At 40.8% G+C, this 18,698-nt stretch overlaps 1 protein-coding gene across 2 annotated transcripts in view; it reads right to left on the bottom strand.

Moving 5' to 3' along the window:
- SDK1 (sidekick cell adhesion molecule 1) overlaps nucleotides 1-18,698 on the bottom strand; it is a 2,171,476-nt gene that overhangs the window by 2,108,169 nt on the left and 44,609 nt on the right. The gene's annotated exons all lie outside the window — the stretch shown is intronic.

Here is an 18,698-nt window from a genome sequence, read left to right as displayed (position 1 = left end):
CTCACACCGAACTCATCTTAATTTAATCAAACACGAAGAAACTGGAGTAAATATGAAATGGTATGCATGAGCGCACAAGACTAATCCCAGTAACCAACAATACCAATAATACTGGACTAACCATTATGTTTGGGTTAGGGAGCTGAGTGCTTCCCGGCATAAAGCAAAGCAATTCAACACCTCACCAATGTTAGAAAGCGCTATATAAATGCAATTACAATTACAGAAGCCCTGCCATTTACTGCTACAGCTAATGCAAGCTATGGTCAGCCCCAACTGGAATGCCTTGGCACGGCAATTCACAATAGTTTGTAGAACCCATGAAAGGGACACAAAACCTGCTATTTAGACTATTACAGTACAACAGCAACTTGCCCTGTCTATTAAAGAAAAAAACACTTGAGGCTGTTTCACATGCTTGAGAGCACACTTTCAACTGAGCAAAAACGGTTTCCCATTTCCATACATTATCTGCCGGAGTATTTTGATCTCCATACACTGACCACTTGACTCAATATCAGTTTACTCTAATCGATGACAGGCCTGTCAACACTACTTTTCTCCTGCCACATTAAAAGACGAGCCAGTTTTCCCTGGATCACATCCAACATGGCTCCCAGACAACAATCCTCCATCACGCCACCTCTGGGCGGATCAACATTAGCATTATCTCAATCCACGCGGCTCGGTAATCCCACCAACATGCAGAGCGAGTGATCAACAGCCAAGAGATTTCATGTTAATCCGGCAGCCACCTGACGATCCAGGTGCCTCGGGGAAGACAAATGCGCCTAACAAGTGCAGTGGGCCATTCAGAAGCTCAAAGAGCAGCCTTAGAGTCATGGCAACAATTATCATGAAATCCGGGCTTTTATGATTTAGAACCAGGAAATCTTTTTTTTTTTTTTTTTAAAAAGACATCAAATGAGCTAAATATTCCTAGAGTGTAAATAAATGTTTTGACAATAACATGCGAGTTGTCAGTGCCTAAAAGCTCCACCAGCATGGCAAGTTCCATGCAGAGTTTAAAGGGTTAGGGACTAGTTCATCACAGAAAATTATGTGGCTGTATATAGTGGCCGGAGCATTTGTTGTTGTGTGCCTGGGAAGGTCCTGCAATCCACCAGACCCTTGAGGGATGTTTAATTTAGTCTAATGAAAAAAGGGGAGTGTAAATATGTTGTCAAAGCTGAATTGGCAAGAAGTATCTGTGGTGAGTCTGGTGCACCTGAGAGTGTGTAAGGGGGAAAGGTTTTGGGGATGCCTGCAGGAGTGCTCAGTGCGTGTATGAAGAAAATGTTCAAGTAGACTGAGTGACACTTGTTTGCGAAGAAGGCACCAATCGTGGTAATTAAGCACTGCTGGGCTTTGGCTATGTACCTTTGCTGGATGTCGAGAAGAGGTAATTGAAGGATAATTCTTTCTGGTGAGACTTAACAAGGGAGTCTCTAGAGAAGATGGTATCCCAGTCTTAGGGTCCCAAGTGGTGGTGGGCCACTTCGAGGAAGACTGTTCTTGACAGCACTAATTTTTGTAGCTGGTAGCATCTCTGAAGGCAGTTTTCCTGATCTGTTGGATGCCTTTAAGTGGATAACACATGGTGGGCACCACTATATGGCTAGCAACCTGGATGCTTGAGAATGGTTTGGTTGGGCTTCCACTTAATTAGCAGGATGTTGAGCATTTCCTTCAAGCAGCCAGTAACCTTGCATAGGGAGTTTGATTGTATGACATGACAACGCGTGGTATTACCACGCGTGCCATTACAACGCAGGAATTACAACGAAAGTCGTTACAACGACTTTCGCTGGAGGGCGCTGGATAGTGGAATAGTTTAATTTTCTATTCCAACTCCAGCCCACGTTGACAGTAGGGAAGGGGTTGGATAGAAAATTTAACTATTCCCTATCCAAGAGCGCCCTCCAGCGAAAGTCGTTGTAACGACTTTCATTGTAATTCCTGCGTTGTAATGGCAGTGCGGGGTAATACCCGCGTTGTCATTGCTGTTCACCGGGAATTTGGGCTTTCCCTGTTATTAGTAAACCAGAAAGACTCACAGACGTTGATTTCTCACAAGTGCATCAACCCCAGTTTTGCCTCATTTCTTTACACTTGAACGTAGTTCAGAGAACACCTCCTGAAGAAAGAAGCTCATTTCCGAGATTCAAAGACTCACAAGGGTCAGACAGGGTGTATCGAGAAGTCCTGAATCCATAGTCTTTGAGACATGCAGGTTCACTAAATCTTGCAGTTATGGATGGTTGCAGCAACAGTATCATGAATATACTATTTTCCAAGTAGCCAGTGACACTGATCATGCTGTATTGCTTCTTAATCAGGCATCTGTTTTAAACTAAAGGCCCAAAAATGGCATATAGCCATCAGGTTGTCGGTTTATAGTTTTCATCTATAATTAGTAGGGTGGAAGCACTATGAACTTAGTTATGAACCTGTTGGGTTATGGGAACAAGCTTCTATAAACCCACAGACACAGCATTCTAATTAGACACTGAGATAACAGCCAAATATCACCTAGGACCAGGCAAAAGAGACCCTACTGATGGATTGATCGTAGACATGGAGTTTAAGTAGTTATAGTGGCATGTGAGCCAAAATGCAAGAAAAAATATAGGACCTCATATTCCAGATGGTATACAGCTGCAAAAATGGAGAGCACTTGAAGATACACAAGATGTGGGACTGTGTACCATTTTAGCTACTGTATGCATTATTCTGGATTAATGAACACTTTGTGGTTCTGGAACATGAGTACCTAGGAGGTCCAGACTGGTAGTTGCTGACTAGTTCTCCTTTTGAATAGAAGAATAGTTCTTCAATAAAGCACTTGTTGCTAATTCTACCTCAAACCTTTATTTCAATGGCGATTGATGTGGTACCCGCGTCCATCATCTGAGGTGGGCAGAAGCTTGGAGAACCCTGGCACAGTACTCTGCGTTGGACAGGCCAGAATTGTGGACCACAGACAACAAGTTAATGGAAGTCCTGTATCTAGATGTTGGTGAGCACAATTCCTGCTTATGAATGAGAAAATAAGCGTCATAACCGATTTAACAACTTTCATGTATGCGAACAAAAGGCAACAGTCTAATACAGACTGACGCAGGTTCAGTGTAAGCCAAGCATCTTGTTGGTGCTGGTGAGCCATGTGGGAGAAGATGCATGACACTACACCTGGAATGTCAGAACATGCTGGCATTAAAGCTCATCGAGGAATGTCACTTGATAGAAGGTTGAAACTCGTTCACGAGCTCAGGCAAAGTGTAGCTGCTGTGCAAGAAATAGGTGTGCGGGAATGAGTGCCACTTCCTTAGATTTAGAAGAAAGTAGATTTGGATGGGTGGAGAGCGGCTTAAGTGCTATGAATGGGAATGCAGCCACAAGAACAAAGAGGAGTGCATGTGCGACTGACACAAGCTCTTTACATGACGTTCAACAAAGAAAAGACCCTTGGCAAAGGTAGCACCTTCTGCCTGAAATTAAGGGAGGCAAACACTATTCGGTGTCTTTCTGAATCTGTGCATTGGAATGTAGTGATATACACTTTGTACAGCACTTTCAAGACGTAATGATACAAGTATTGTTTACCACAGTCATTCAGTACTATATAAAGAAAATCAAACTGATTAGTGCTACCTGATCAGATTAGGCACACACTTTCCAGAGATCCATTAGTGACACTGAATTAGAGTTATCAACTTGGAGGGTCTACAGCTTCCTCAGTTTTCCTACAAAAACTTGGACAGTTAAGTTCAGCAGTGGAAAGAGACATCTGAAGTCTATGTAAAAGCAGTTAGGCTGATGAAAGTCAGCTTTGATAAAGCATTGTTGGGCACTGAAGGAAGTGGAATTCTCAAGCACTTTCCATCATTCCTACTAGAGGAGAAAACATTGAAATAATATTAAATGGTAATGAGAACGTTTGACTTCAACTATGGAAAAAAATGAAGTTGTTGGGAGAGACTGGTTTTTAGGAAGAGGGACATTGTTATTGAGGATTAGAGGACTGCATTGCTAGAGCTAGTAGCAACTAGTAATTATGGATATTTCTATCATCAGATGTTGCAGAATCTGCTAGTGCAAAAAATAAAGGGCAAGAAAGAGTTGACTGTAAAGGGAGCAGAGCATGAGGGTGAGCCAGAGGTCACAGTCAAGGATAGCAAATCAGAAGACACATGTAGAAGTGGCAATCGACTTTGTAACAGTCTCACCACTGTGGGCCCAAGTGCCTGTAAGGCTGCTGAGACACTGACGTTAACTGTACCACTGCTGCACTAGAGCCACTTGAAACAACTCACCAGCTATTCCGGGACATGTGTCCCGAAGCAGATTGCATCGAAGCTTCGACCTAGAGAGAGCAAGTCAATGGCTCACCTGCCTTTAAAGAGGGAGGCTCTGCCGCGACCTGCAGGTCCTTCTACACTGATCAAGAGGTCGAACGCTGAAGATCAAGAGGTCGAACGCTGAAGACAGACGCATGCCTGCTGCTGCTGCCTCAGGACGCTGCTACGTTGAAGACGTATGCTAAGGGGTGGAGCAACAGCTTAATAACTTCCTGTCTGCACACTTTGTAACACTGCCGGAGGACTAGGACTGAAAAGTGGAAGGCTAGAGTTAGGCTATGTCCGAAAGGAACTGTGGGTAAGGCTAACACTAAAAACAGACTATCAGCTAATGCTTACAAGACCAAAGTGGGTGGTGCGGAATAGCGCTGCACCTGTGCTGAAAGCTACACTAGTTTACCTTGGACTGTGGGCATGGAAAGGAGCAGAGAGGGTATCCTTTTCCGGGAGGTAGTAGTCCCACACCAGAGACTCTAAGTATTCAATACTTTTTGTGTAGTATTAAGTTTTAGGGTGTATTTAAAGACTTATCTTTTTGGAACGATAAACACTGGGCTGGAAAATCACGTTATCCCACTCTTGGTTGTCTGTTGAGTGCTAAGCCTATTGTACTCCTATACTACCCTCTGCAGTAGACTATGACTGCTCGCCATCGCTGAGAGAGTCATGTGCAGAAGGAGTTGCACTTGGCTCAGCCTGCACAGTTAGAGCAGAGCAGGCCCTGGGGCATGAGTGTCAAAAGACCACAGGTGTGGCAAGACTTGGCTTGCCATTTAGCCCCCGAACATCATGTGAGAGCATCTCTTATTAAACCTTAACTAAATATTGGCAACCAAGAAGGGGGTGACCATATTGTTGACTTTGGACCTCTCCTACATATGCCATCAAATATCAACTAGAACTTGCAGAGAGATCGGAGCCCTGAACTCATTCATCACTCCAGAGGGATGTACGTCATTACGACGCAAACTTTTACAACGCGTTCCATTACAACGCGGTTGTAACAACGCAAGTCGTTACAACGACTTGCGTTGGGGGGGCGCAAATTAAAAAAATGTAATTTACTATTCCAACACAAGTCCCCGTGGATAGTAGGGAAGGTGTTTGGATAGTAAATTAAATGATTTACTATCCTAGAGCGCCCCCCAGCGCAATTCGTTGTAACAACTTTCGTTGTTATGACCGCGTCGTAATGGAACGGCGTTGTAATAGTTGCGTCGTAAACGTCGCATACCCTCCAGAGAGTCCTACACATTTTGCTGCATATCCTTTTGGCTGATATCTGCATTGGCAGTATTCCAGAGGGCAATGCAGAAACTCTTTAAGGATGTTAAAAAGATCATTTACTTAGAAGATGACATTATGCTATTTAGCACGGATTAGTAGGAACACAATGAAACCATGAAGTGACTGTTGGATATTCGGAATGAAAGAGGTCTCACAACAAGGAAGAACAATGTAAACTGGGAAAGTATCATCTGGGGCAATCCATCGATCAAAACAGATCTAACCCTCAAGGAATGTTTGGCTATTGCAATTAGATTTGTTCCGTGTTCAGGGAACAAGGAACTCTTACATTAGATTTCTTGAACTGGCACAGCATTATGGCAAATGTATTCCGATCTTTGCAGAGAAAACTTCAAAAATCTGGAAGCTGGTGAAGAAAATGGACAAATTTGTTTAGAGTGGCGCTTAGTAAGAATATTCTGAAAAACTCAACAATGAAATGTACAATACACTTTGGTACTCTATGATAGTCACATGTGAAAGTAATTATGCTTTACGGACAATTTCTTTTTTTTTTTAACAAACGCTATCAAATAAGTCACCTGGGCCTGTGTGTTGAGGCCTTTGAAAGATCCAGAATCAAATCCTTCAGCTGTAGAGAAAGAAGAGTTAGATTATTGATAGGACATCATAGACTTTAGGCAATATTTGGGGAGGTTCTGATTTTTGCATAAGCACCGACTATAAACCATTGGTGACCCTTTTTCCTACAAAAGGAAAGATTAGCAATATTTTGCATTGCTGAAATAATGTTTAGATTACAAAAGTATACATTAAATGTGGATGATGTCTCGAGGTTTGGAATGGAAAGGGAAATTGCTTGTCTCTAAGTGTGGGAAAGGTGGACAAAGATGAGGATGAGTGTGTGGTAGCTGAAGTGAGTGCTGCAACTCAGAGGAGCATTACTCAAGACAAATCGTAGAAGTCTACTAAAGAAGATCGAGGTTTGAGTAAGGGGATGGAATCTGACCACTCTTGGTGGCCGGGAAAGAAGTTGTTGATTGATGAAGAGAAAACTCTTGAACAATTTTCTATGACTATGATTAGATGGATGAGAATGAGATGCATTGATAGTGCCTGGGTGTTTGGGGGAGAATCTTGAAAATAGCCCTTGAAAGTCACATGTGGATCAGTGTGATGAGAATGTGTTTTAGAGATGATTTCTGCTGGCAGGATCACTTAATAATGTCGGCAGTATGTGTAGCTTGAAGCAACAAAGCACAGACGACTGAAGTGTGTCCGTTTTAGAAGATGCAAAGCCCAAATAGACAATGGGGAAAATAAACTGGCTGAGGTGTTTCAGGTTCCATCCATACTTTATGGTCATGGTGGAGATATGCATTAGTTGCAGTTTATTTTCACAACGCAATGAAGTGCAGGTTATGCCATATGTGGAACTGAAAAAGGTTTAGACTTTTTGCAGCAAGTGTTTGTAGGTATGCCCTGACGTGGGCCCCTTGCTCGCTGTGCCACTGGATTCAAGTTAGCCTGGATGATGAAGTGTGAGGTACACAGTCTAAATATCGAGTTGGAAATATCGAAGGTACAGAATATCGTTGTCAAGAATATCGTTGGACAGAATATTGACCCTAAGGTAAGTAATATTGATTTTGTTTATATCGATGTAAGTAATATCGAAGTCAGTAATATCGATATCAAATATATCGATGTTATTAATCTCGATGTTACTAATATCGATGTTTGTATTATTGTTATGTATTTTATTATGTATTTAATATGTATGTGTTATATGTTTATTGTTAAGTATTTTAATTGTTTTAAATTATATGTGTACTATTTTTATAGATTTATAAAGTTATTTTTAAGTCAATTTTATGTTTTAGAACCGGAGCGGGTTGTGGGTTTATATGGGAATAGGGTGGGAAGTAATTTAATCATACTAAATTAATTATTAATTTTTAGGAAATAAGTTCTGTAGCGGGTAGTGGGTTTATAGGGGAATTGGGTGGGAAGTATTTTAATTGTAATTAAGTAATGATTTATCTTTATTTATTGGTATTGATAATTAATTTATTTTTAATTAATTTTTAATTGGCAATTAATTATTTTAATTGTTAATTAATTTTTTTAATTGGTAATTAATGTTTGTAATTGGTAATATTTTTTATTGTTAATTAATGTTTGTAATTGGTAATTAATGTTTGTAATTGGTAATTAATTTAATTGGTAATTAATGTTTGTAATTGGTAATTAATGTTTGTAATTGGTAATTCCTTTTTTTAATTGGTAATTACTTTTTTTAGTTGGTAATTATTTTTTTTTATTTGAAATTATTTGTTAATAATTGGTAATTAATGTTTTATAAAAAGTATATTTTGGTATAAAAGTAATGTTATTGTTTAATGTTTTTTAATTGCTAACCAATTTTTAATAATCAATATGTTTTTTGTTTTGAAACATATTTTATTGTTCAATATTTATGATTTGGTCACTAATATTTATTAATTTATATTTATTGGTATTTATTGTTAATTTATTGTTAATTAATTATTCAATTATAATTATGTTTTTAATAATTATTAATGGGTATTTGTAAATGATGCTGAGTTATTTAAAATTCATGGGGTCAATTAGGATGGCGGACAGATCGCCACCGCCATGCAGGCGGTGGCGATCCGTCCGCCATCCCTGCCCGTCCGCCACCTTTCTTCCCCCCCGCCATATTACGATGACGCCCGCTGCTTTTCCGCCACGGTCGCCTTGTGACCGCGGCGGAAAAGCTCTAATATGGTGGCGGTGTCTATCAGACACCGCCAGCCATATTAGGATGTGCTGGGGGATATGCCTTTCTGTGGCGGAAATGCCGCCACGAAAAGGCATACGGTTCCTGCTTTGGGGGCCAGTTGCGGGCCCCCAGGTTGAAGGCGGGGTGGGTGGTGCACATGGGGGGTACCTATGGTACCCCCCTGCAGTTGCATGCACAATGCGGCAGGCACCGCGCGGTGCCTGCCGCTTAGTGCATACAAATGCATAGCATGCATTTTTAACTTTGCGGTGGCCGCAATGTTAAATATACGGGATGTGACTGCCAGGGTGGCGGTCACATCCTAATTCCAACGGAGAGACTGCCGTTGCCCCTGCGGACGGTCCCTCCACCTCGGGGGTGGGCCATCGTAATCGACCCCTCTATTATTAATTATTTTAAATACAAAAATTATTTATAAGTATGTTATATTTAATTTCTATGCTATCCAATGCTTTCCCTACTGTTTCACTCTCTGGAGTGGGAATAGTAAGTTTAACCCACCCGCTATCCAACACTTTCCCTACTGTTGCACTCTTTGGAGTGGGAATAGTAATTTCTACCCCTACGCTATCCAACGTTTCCCTACTGTTTCACTCTCTGGAGTTGGAATAGTATTTTTTCCCCCTACGCTATCCAACGTTTTCCCTACTGTTGCACTCTCTGGAGTGTGAATAGTAATTTTTACCCCCAGGCTATTTAACGCTTTCCCTACTGTTGCATTTTCTGGAGTGGGAATAGTAATTTTACGTCCTACGCTATCCAATGTTTTCATTACTGTATTTTTTATTTTAAATAGTAGTTTTATTTATTTTTCTATTTAATATTTTTTGTATTATTTTAGATAATGTAGTATTTAATTAATTTTAAAAATATTGAAAGTATATATATTTTTCTAATTTATTAAACATAATTATTTACTATTTTATGTTATTATTTTATGTGTGTAGATGTATTTGTAATTTATAGTATTTTTAAATAATTTATACGTAATTAAAATAATTAATAAAACTTATTAAGTAAGTATATAGTATATATTTTATTTATATGTTTAATTAATGTTTTATTATTATATATGCATTATTTATTACTTTTAAACATTATTAAATATTTTTAACTATGTTTATTTTATTTATAAGTATTATTTACTTTATTTTACACATTATTATTAATAGATAAAAAACGATATTTTTAATTACGATATTTTTAACATCGATATTTTTGTTTCGATATTTTTGTACTTACCATGTTGTAGAAAGGATGTCGATATACTTGCCTTCGATATTCCAGCGTCAATGTTTCTGTAGGTCTATATTCTGTTGTTCGATATTCTGTCATAGATTCGAAGTGTGATACCCCAAAACCGGTCCCAGGATGCTTGTTTGCGGTCCAGGGTGGACTTGGCCTGACAGTTCAGGCTGAACTGTTCCCAAGATGATCAGTGTCAAGACTGATTTTCATATGGCTAGGTCCAAACTAGGGCAGCATAGTGAGCAAAAGCATGATGGATTAAACCCAGATCTCTTGACTGGGGATGAATGGTTGAAAAGTTTTAGCACTCCATCCCTCATCTTGATGTGTTTGCTATGTATGGGAAGAAGTGCCATCAAAATAAGTAACAGATGATGGTGTGCAGTTAGCGTCTAAACAGATAATATTTTCAGTTCTGCATTATGCACAAAATAACCACAGTATATCATTCAGAAAGTAATGGGGACATAGAAAGGTGGAACACAGTAGAAGAATGTGACTGAAGATTGGCTGTAAAGATGATGCTGTGGTCACCTAGGACATCCAAAAATGAAGTAACAGGTTAAATGCCATAAGTTGATATGGGGTAGAGATTTTTACTTGCCACTTAAACAACTTTGAATGTTAGTGAGAATGAGGAACAAAAAGTTGTAAAAAAGCAAGTGGGGTCCATATCGTCATTAAAAGTGCAAAATGGCGCATGGAAACAAATTGCTCACTGCCAAGGGGGAAATAGTTCAAGATGGCGCATAATGTAAAGAAGATTTTGGCAAGATTGCGCCATGGATGGTATGAAGAGTGGGCAAAAATGTTATGCAGTTGTCAGACAGCAGCACGTGGAATGTTAGGACAGTGGAGCACTTGCCTGAATGTAGCGTGTCCAAGAGTGGACTGTGCCCCGGGCTTGCCCAAATGTTGATTACCAACAGCAGTAATAGATCTGGGGTCTGCATGAAGTCAAAAGGAGGAGTAACAGGCAACATGGATGAAGAATTATGTGTCCAACTGAATCTATGATCAGTACAGATGTTGCTATGCAGCTATGCTGGATGAGTGTATCCACATGGAACTTTGTCTTTGTAAATACTGTTATACATTTAGCTAATACATTTTTTCTTTTTTTATTGTGAGAAAGACAAATGTGAAGCATCTTTGTTGAAGCACGTGGGTTTGATGAACACTGCATGTTTTCGAAACATGAGTGGCTAGGAGTTTGATTGACTAGCAGTTGCTGCTTGTTCCTTCTCTGGAATGATATATCCTTCTTTAAAGCATGATTTACTTCTTCTACCAGGCACCTTTAAATCAGCAAGGTAGACCTTCATTAGCTGTCAGCCTGTTAGTCATATTAAAAAAGGGTACGACCTTCATTTTTGCATTGAAATCCTAAATATTACTGTACGATTAGACAACCTCACTTTCTATTGTATTAATCCACTTCATGCCTGGGTTCATAGACAGTGCCGAACTGGTCATTCCGGCACGCTGGGATCGACTTGGCAGTTCGGGCTGGACTATTGTCATTAGAAGCAGGGTCAAGACTGATTTGCATATGGCTGGGTACAAACTGAGGTGGCATTGTGAGCAAAATAACGATGGGTTTAGAATGCTGCCCAAGCTATTACCAGTGGTTAGACTTATTGCAGGCAGCTTCCCATCACCTTTTATGCGTTTCATATTCCGCCCTAAGTGGCATGGGAATGTTCAGAAGTGGGTCCCATGTACGCTCTCTCTGGAAAAAAGCTGTACCCAGCTGATGATTCCATAACTGGGGCAAAACGGGTCTGGATTGCTTGTGCTCCGGTTCAGGGAGGACCTGGCTTGGCAGTTCAGGCTGGACTGATCCCATGAGGAGCAGGTTCAAGACTGATCTGCATATGGCTGGGTCCAAACTGAGGTGGCATGGTGAGCAAACGAATGATGGATTGGCATGCTACCCAAGCTATTGCCAATGATTAGACTTATTGCAAACAGCCTTCCATCACCTTTTATGCATTTTATGCCAATAACTGCCTGAAAGCCCCTTCTGCTCTTTCCACTGCCCCCATTGACCTCCTTCCCCCTCCCTAAAAATAAATACAAACGTTCACTGAGGATGCTGTCTATTCCTTGGGTTGTCCCCCCCCCCCTTAATGGACATTGGCTTCTTACAGCCTCCAAAGACTAGCTGAAAATCCACTCTCTGCAATGGTCTCCAGCTCGCCATGCCTGTCACTAAGTGATATCAGCTACTCACTGGGTGACCATGTGAAGGTAGCCAATACTGTGTGACACAAGGCTTCATGTATGTTGGCAGGTCTGGCACCCCACCCTAACAGTGGAGTCACATCAGTGCAGGGCTGGTTTGAATATTTTAACCAAAGCTGATGTTGGTTTCTAGTCCCGCCTTATTCATAGACCAGCTAATACCGTAATGTTTAACAATAAGTAACTTCTTTAACCGCATGCGCACTAGCGGTTTTCCCGATGCGCGCTGCGATTTCAAAAATCCCGCGTTACGTGACAAGGTCAGCTCGTCATCCGCGTAGCGCAGGTTACGCCCATGACGAGCTGAGCTCGTCACGAGCGTAGAAGGGGTTAAAATATATCTCACTTGAACACGCAAAATGCCCCTGCTCCAAACTGCACTCTAAAATCTACTTGCAGGCCCTATGTGAGAGAGACGCTGTGGAATTGGGATCAAAGGTCCAATCCAGACTTTTAAACTAGCGCCATAATTTATCCAAGACAAGATCAAACTCTTGAAGCTGAGAAATACTTCCATGTCAGATCACCATCATCCTTTTAAATGAACAAAACATTTTAAAGATGCTGTCAGCAAAGAAGAATAGATGGAAATCTCTGGTTATTCAGTTTAAATTGCTCCCCTTTCCAATGTTACTCTTATCACAGTAATAGCATCTGAAAGTTGCAAACTCAGTACTTTTGTAAGTTGATTTCCATGCAAAGACATAACCTTTGGAAAGTTTTCTTTGAAATAAAAACTCTTATTTATTACACTGAAGTTAACCAAACCCTACACTTTTAAAAGACCATTATTACCAACAAAGCAATATAGCTCTCCACGCACTGCATAATCATTCTTTATACTCTTATAATAGACTTATGAATGCTGGCAAATCGAAGTAGAAAATGTGAATGAAGTATATGTACGTATATGTATGTGGGTCTGTGTGTGATTTTATATTTTTTTTTAATGGCAATTGCAATAAATCTATACTGACGCAGTAAACACTGCTGCCATAGAATTGCATACATCCACTTGCCCTCACCATTGTCCATTGTTTTATCAATAATGTATTCATTAAGCAGAACCCAATCAGGACACATTGTTAGCTGCACTTAGAAGCAAACACTACCCCCAAATAAACATAACATATAAAAAAAAATTACATGTCCTAAAACCTAAAGTTAAGGTTGAAGGGGAGTGTAATGAGCTCCTAAACCTGAGCTCCCATCCCAACTATTTGCACCCAAGTTTTACTTCCAACGCGGTGACTAAACACTGTTTTCAACAGGATACATGTATATATACAAAACCAAATTAAATAATGCACAATATCACAATGTCAATCAATAATCACAACACACAAATCCACATTTAGGGGCTGATTCCGATCTCGCACGGAAGGTCTCCGAACGCGATCCGGATGTAAAAAGTACGAGCCATACGCATGTTCTCCGCCCGACTCGTACAGCTGTACGAGCGAGAAATGCAAAATCGCCGACCGATTCATTTCCGGGTCCGAACTGCTCCGTACGCCTCATTCGTAAGCAAACCGTACCGTGCAATGGAGGCGAATTCCGACCGAGCCAGTACGATGCATGCGTCGTACAGCCGGATCGGGCCGAAGTTTCCGGCTCGCAAAACGTCCAAGAAGCTTCCTTTGGGGGTCCACGTCGGACCCCCGTCACCCGCAGCCTTACGACTCGGACATAGGAGGAGACGCAAGGGTCTCCCCAACACAGGCATGTACGGTGCGGACGGGACCAACGCGAGTCCACTGTAGGGGGCGCCCTTGTGCGAGACGTACCCATTCAGGCAATGGGAGCCCATGTACGACCGGCTCCCATTGACTTCTATGGGAGTCCGACCAAACCGAGTCTGGCAGCATGCGGCCGCATCGTACTCGCTCGGTCAGACTGCAGGAGTCCGGCTCGGTTGGAAAACACTCCGGATCCGGCTCGGTCGGAGAGCTTTCCGACCCAGATTAGAATCGGCCCCTCAGTCTGCTATTCACATCTAATTTTCTCCATTCACAAGTTTTGCCGTCGTAGGACTAGTGTAAGAACTTAAGGCTCCCCCAGCCATAAAAAATATAAATCTAATTTCCACTTTGAGTGAAAAGAGAGAGCAAGAAAGAGAAAACGAGAAAGAGAGAGCGAGAGAACTCACCCCTTTGTAGTCATAAGCCTTGAATGAAAAAAAATTACATGAAGCATATTATTAAAATTATGTGTATAAATACAGAGCATAAGCATCAGAGTAGGATAACAGAGTACTGGCATTTTAGCATGAACTCACATTTGGTCAAAGAAAACGAAATTCCTTAAGACTAAGGGGCAAATTTACAAGCCCCTTACGACACTTTTACGCCACCGTTGGGTCATTTTTGTGACGCAGCGGCAGCGTAAACGATGCGCCACGGTGCGCCTTATTTACAACGTAATGCATCTAGGGAGATGCATCACGTTGTAAAGCCCTGCGCCAGTTTCATGTGGATGTTCCGGTGCAGGGTGGGCGTTCCGTCGCCGGAACGCTACTTAAAAGTGACGCAGTGAAACCTACAAGATTTCACGGAGTCACTTTTACGGCCATGTTGTGCAAAACTCTGCGCCTGCTTGAAGCAGGCGTAAGGAGTGACGCACCATGTTGTGGATAGGCCAGGTTGGAACATTGCTGGAGTTGTGTCACGGTTTGTCTGAAGTTCCACTCTGCCACTTAACAACTGGAGCATGCATCAATCTCCATTGAACCAAATCAACTGTTGAGGAGGAGAAATTAAATCTCGTAATAAAAAATATTACTTCACATTAATATGAGTTTTCCAGCTAAAAAATAAAAAGAACATTGTGGGGTAAGAAGCCCTAATGGGTCGATGAATGTATGTAGAAATTACTGTAGCATATTCTCTAACTGTTATACAATCCTTTACACCAAATCTAGGCTTTCAACGTGTTTGTTGCAAGCATGTTCAAGGGTGAGCAGAGCTGGAAATGTAGGAGGTAGGTCAAGGGTGCCCGGCTGAGGGTTGGGGTAAGGTATTGCCCAAGAGTTGAGTCCCTAATAAACAATTTTCAAAGTCAGGCATGGTTATCATGGTTCCCACCCTTCGAGATACAGTTATGTTGTCTATGTACTGTCCAAGAGTGGAGTCCCCAACAAACAATTTTCAGAGTCAGGCATTGTTATCACTGTTCCCACCCTTCGAGATACATTATGCTGTCTAAGTATTCAACACTACCCGACACAGAGAGGCAAGACAGTTGAAGACTTTATTGATATCAACAAGATTGGGAGTTAAATCATCCCAAGATTGCGCTGCATGCGCCATTTCCATTCTCCTCTGCCTTTCCATGGTAGAGTTGATCCATCTATCCTGGTCAATCGACCTCATGCCTTAGCCACTGTGTAATGCTAGGTGCTATACACAATCACCAATTACTTGCTATGGATTTTACACATTCTGGCTAGTAGTAACTTATAATTGACACAGTTTTAGCCAATTTTATTGTTTCTAGGTTGCGGCATTGCGCTCAGTAGACACGCTACCGGGTTCAAGAGCTATGCTCCATCCGGGTCCCAGTGCATTACATGGATGACTGCACTTCAATATCTCATTATCACTGGCTAAACCCATGTCCTAAGGTAAAAATCTACTTTCTTTTGTGTTAAGAGATTCGTCTTCCCTATGCTCCTCGGGACATGTCCCTTGCAGGAAATGCAATTGTATCAATGTAAACCGCACATTTCTAGATAATTTCTGTGTTTGTCTCACAGTGAGTCACAAGTCCTTTTCCCTTATTCCCCTGCCTATGTTGGTAACCCATTTCGACTGGAGGTATGAGCTTCAAGCTCCCTTGTAGGGTCCGATTAAACAGCTTTTCTCTTCAACTCTGTCACGTAATATTGGGTGTGTAATTGGTTCTCTGTCTTTCTCACTCCTGATCTATTTAATTATGAAAATGATCTTCCTATGTGTAAGACATGTGCAGTTTCTAGTATTAATTATTGGAAAGATTTGAGGATACCCAATAACACAACTTTGGCAATAGTTCAAACTTTCAATGCGTCTTTCCAGTCATCACCCAGTAGTTGTTGAGTGGATTTTCCACCAGCCTCAACCAGATATATTCATTGGACAAAAACATCAAACGTAAATGTTACGTAAAAAAAGCACAGATTTAATCAGGAAAACAATGTTTTCCGTGTCACAAAGCTGGTCACGGAACAATATTTTTACAAATAAATACATATAAATAATTAACTGATATGTCCATGGCAATTGGCTCATATGAAACTGTTAATAACATTGGGGCACGCGGTACATGACAAACGAGTGCTGACGTATTTAATCCAAAGCATGTGAAATGATCAAATGCTGAATTGTTTTCCTAGGTGGGATCATACGATTGAGCTTTTCTTCCAATCCGACAGGCCAACACATCTCAGACAGGATCAAACATCCTGAGGCTCAAGTGCAGAAGCCGATCAGTATTCATTCCAATAGTGTGGGGGTGGGGGAGGGGGGGCAAAATCTCCTCTGGTCTGAATTTCAATTTTTTCACATTGATGCGAAAGTTATACTCACTCATACTTTGCAGATACTTTGGGACCATCAGAAATAAAAAACTTTATGCTGCCAAAGCACTTGTCCAAGACCTAGACTTGTCCTCATTCTTGGGCCTGTACAGAGAGCTTGAATCTCCCAGATCACAACAAATCGACATCAGAACTTTTTATTTTGGGAAAAACTATACACCTGAATAAAGCTCTTTTTTTTTTTTACTTTCGATATTCAAATCAAATGAGTAGCATTTAGCCGGGTGACAGTAAGACTGATTAGTTACAGCATTGCAAATGTCAGCGATACCTAGATCCATATTTAAATCAAGACAGTATTATTATTTTAATTCCATTTCGAAGACTGCATACATTAGTCTCGCCACATGGCTGGTTACAGATGTTGACTGATGTTAATCGGTACGCTGCTTGAAGCTGCTTGTTTACTCCATCAGGGTATTAAAACGCTCCACAAGGGCTGTACTCCACAAATGCTTGCAATAAGTGAAATGCTAGATGACAGAATCTGTTTATTTACTCCCTCGTTGCCCTTCAATGTACTGCAATCACTTATGCCTCTTAGTCAGGAGGGGTCCCAGTCCTACAACACTTCCAGCCCTGCTCTCTGTAGCCAGTAAACCATATTGAACTAATGCACAACCTTCATCCTTGGAAGTAGGAAAGCAGCCGCATGGAACGCCTTCTCCGCCTACTCCCACAAATATAGGGTTTAATTTGAGCCCGGTCAACAAACCATAGGTCCTTTGAGGACAGTGGTAAGTTTTTGATGGGTAAAGAGCTTCAATGATTTAACACTAATCAGGGGGCTCATGAAAACACAACTATACATTCAATTATTATAAATGCACCAAGGGAAGAACATTAGGCAGATATTCCTAAGCTGTTTGCTAAACGCATGTGATTAAATCATTTAATATTCTTACAAAACTGCAACATAAGGGTACCAGCATAAACTGAACAACCACCAGACAAGCATGCATATATTACTCAAGAAGTGAGATTGAGTTTATGAATCCATTACTTATGTGGCACCTAGCCCTCATGGGAGTACTGACACGATGCATTAATTATTTGAAAAACAAAGCAACGGCACAGTAGAGAAGACACAGAAAACAGACCACAAAACCAGAGACCTGGACTATTTGGTTAGCAATACTCCTTATTTGAATTTACAAAACTGAAAAACTTATATGTAGAGAGTTGACGACCTCTATACTTTCCCAGATGTACATGGCCTAACCCCAACACTGTGGAAAATCACCAATAGCAGGCTTTGCATAAATATGTGAAATGCACATATTTTTCCTGTTCAATTTTCCATGTGGAGAAATCACAAAACTGGGGTGTTCCTGAACTTTTCTGCACTGATTGCATCATTTACGGTTATGCTTTGATGGAGGGTCGCAAATGCGTTGTAAATGATGATCAGTACCTACAAAGTCACGAATTAGAGGGTGTTCCCAAAATTTGCAAGGGGAATTTATATGGGAGCTCTTAATTTTCCAAATCCTAAATTAAAGGTATGGCTGCAGGAAATTCAGCTTCTTGGTAGACTGCCTGGCAAGAGCTGTGTGCACCTCTAAAAATCCAAGGATTCTGTTCTGTCTATTTTGAGGCACGAATACCACCTACTAGGGACATTTTTTATTTTGTTTTAGGGGACAAAAAGTTTTAAGACTCAGTATACGAGAGAAGTCATTTATTACATAATGTGTCTTGACAAGACAATACAATCCTACTACATTCATTATGAAAGGAAATTACTTGCTGCATTAGTTTATTTGAGAAGCAAACTTTTCCATAGATGGGTAACTGAAACAGTGAACTTCAGCCTTCCAATAAAAATAGGTTTTAGAATTTTTAACTAAGCAGCACACATTACATTTGATGAAACTCTATTTATTTTTTATATTTATAGAAAAATAACCAGCCAAATAGGTTGATAGTGCGTCCTAATAGCTTGGTATAAAGAAAAATGACTGCCTCCAAGTTGAATTTCTTTTGGTTGTATACTCGAGATACTAATTTATGTACTGGAAAACTGCAACAAAGGAACCTTTTGCTTCCCTAAAAAAATCAAACAGAGGTTTCCGCTAAGCCTACCAAGAAAGGTTGCAGAGTTGAGGCCCGACTAAAGAGATAAAATCTAATCATGCCTGATCGTCGGACTCGTCACAGAGCGGGCCCGGAATGTTTTATATCCACATTCCAACCCCCAGTCTTAAATCCA

Source organism: Lissotriton helveticus, chromosome 10 (genome assembly GCF_964261635.1).
Source record: "Lissotriton helveticus chromosome 10, aLisHel1.1, whole genome shotgun sequence".
NCBI lineage: Eukaryota > Metazoa > Chordata > Amphibia > Caudata > Salamandridae > Lissotriton > Lissotriton helveticus.
Note: the sequence above shows the minus strand (reverse complement) of the source record. Positions and strands in the feature narration are given on the sequence as shown.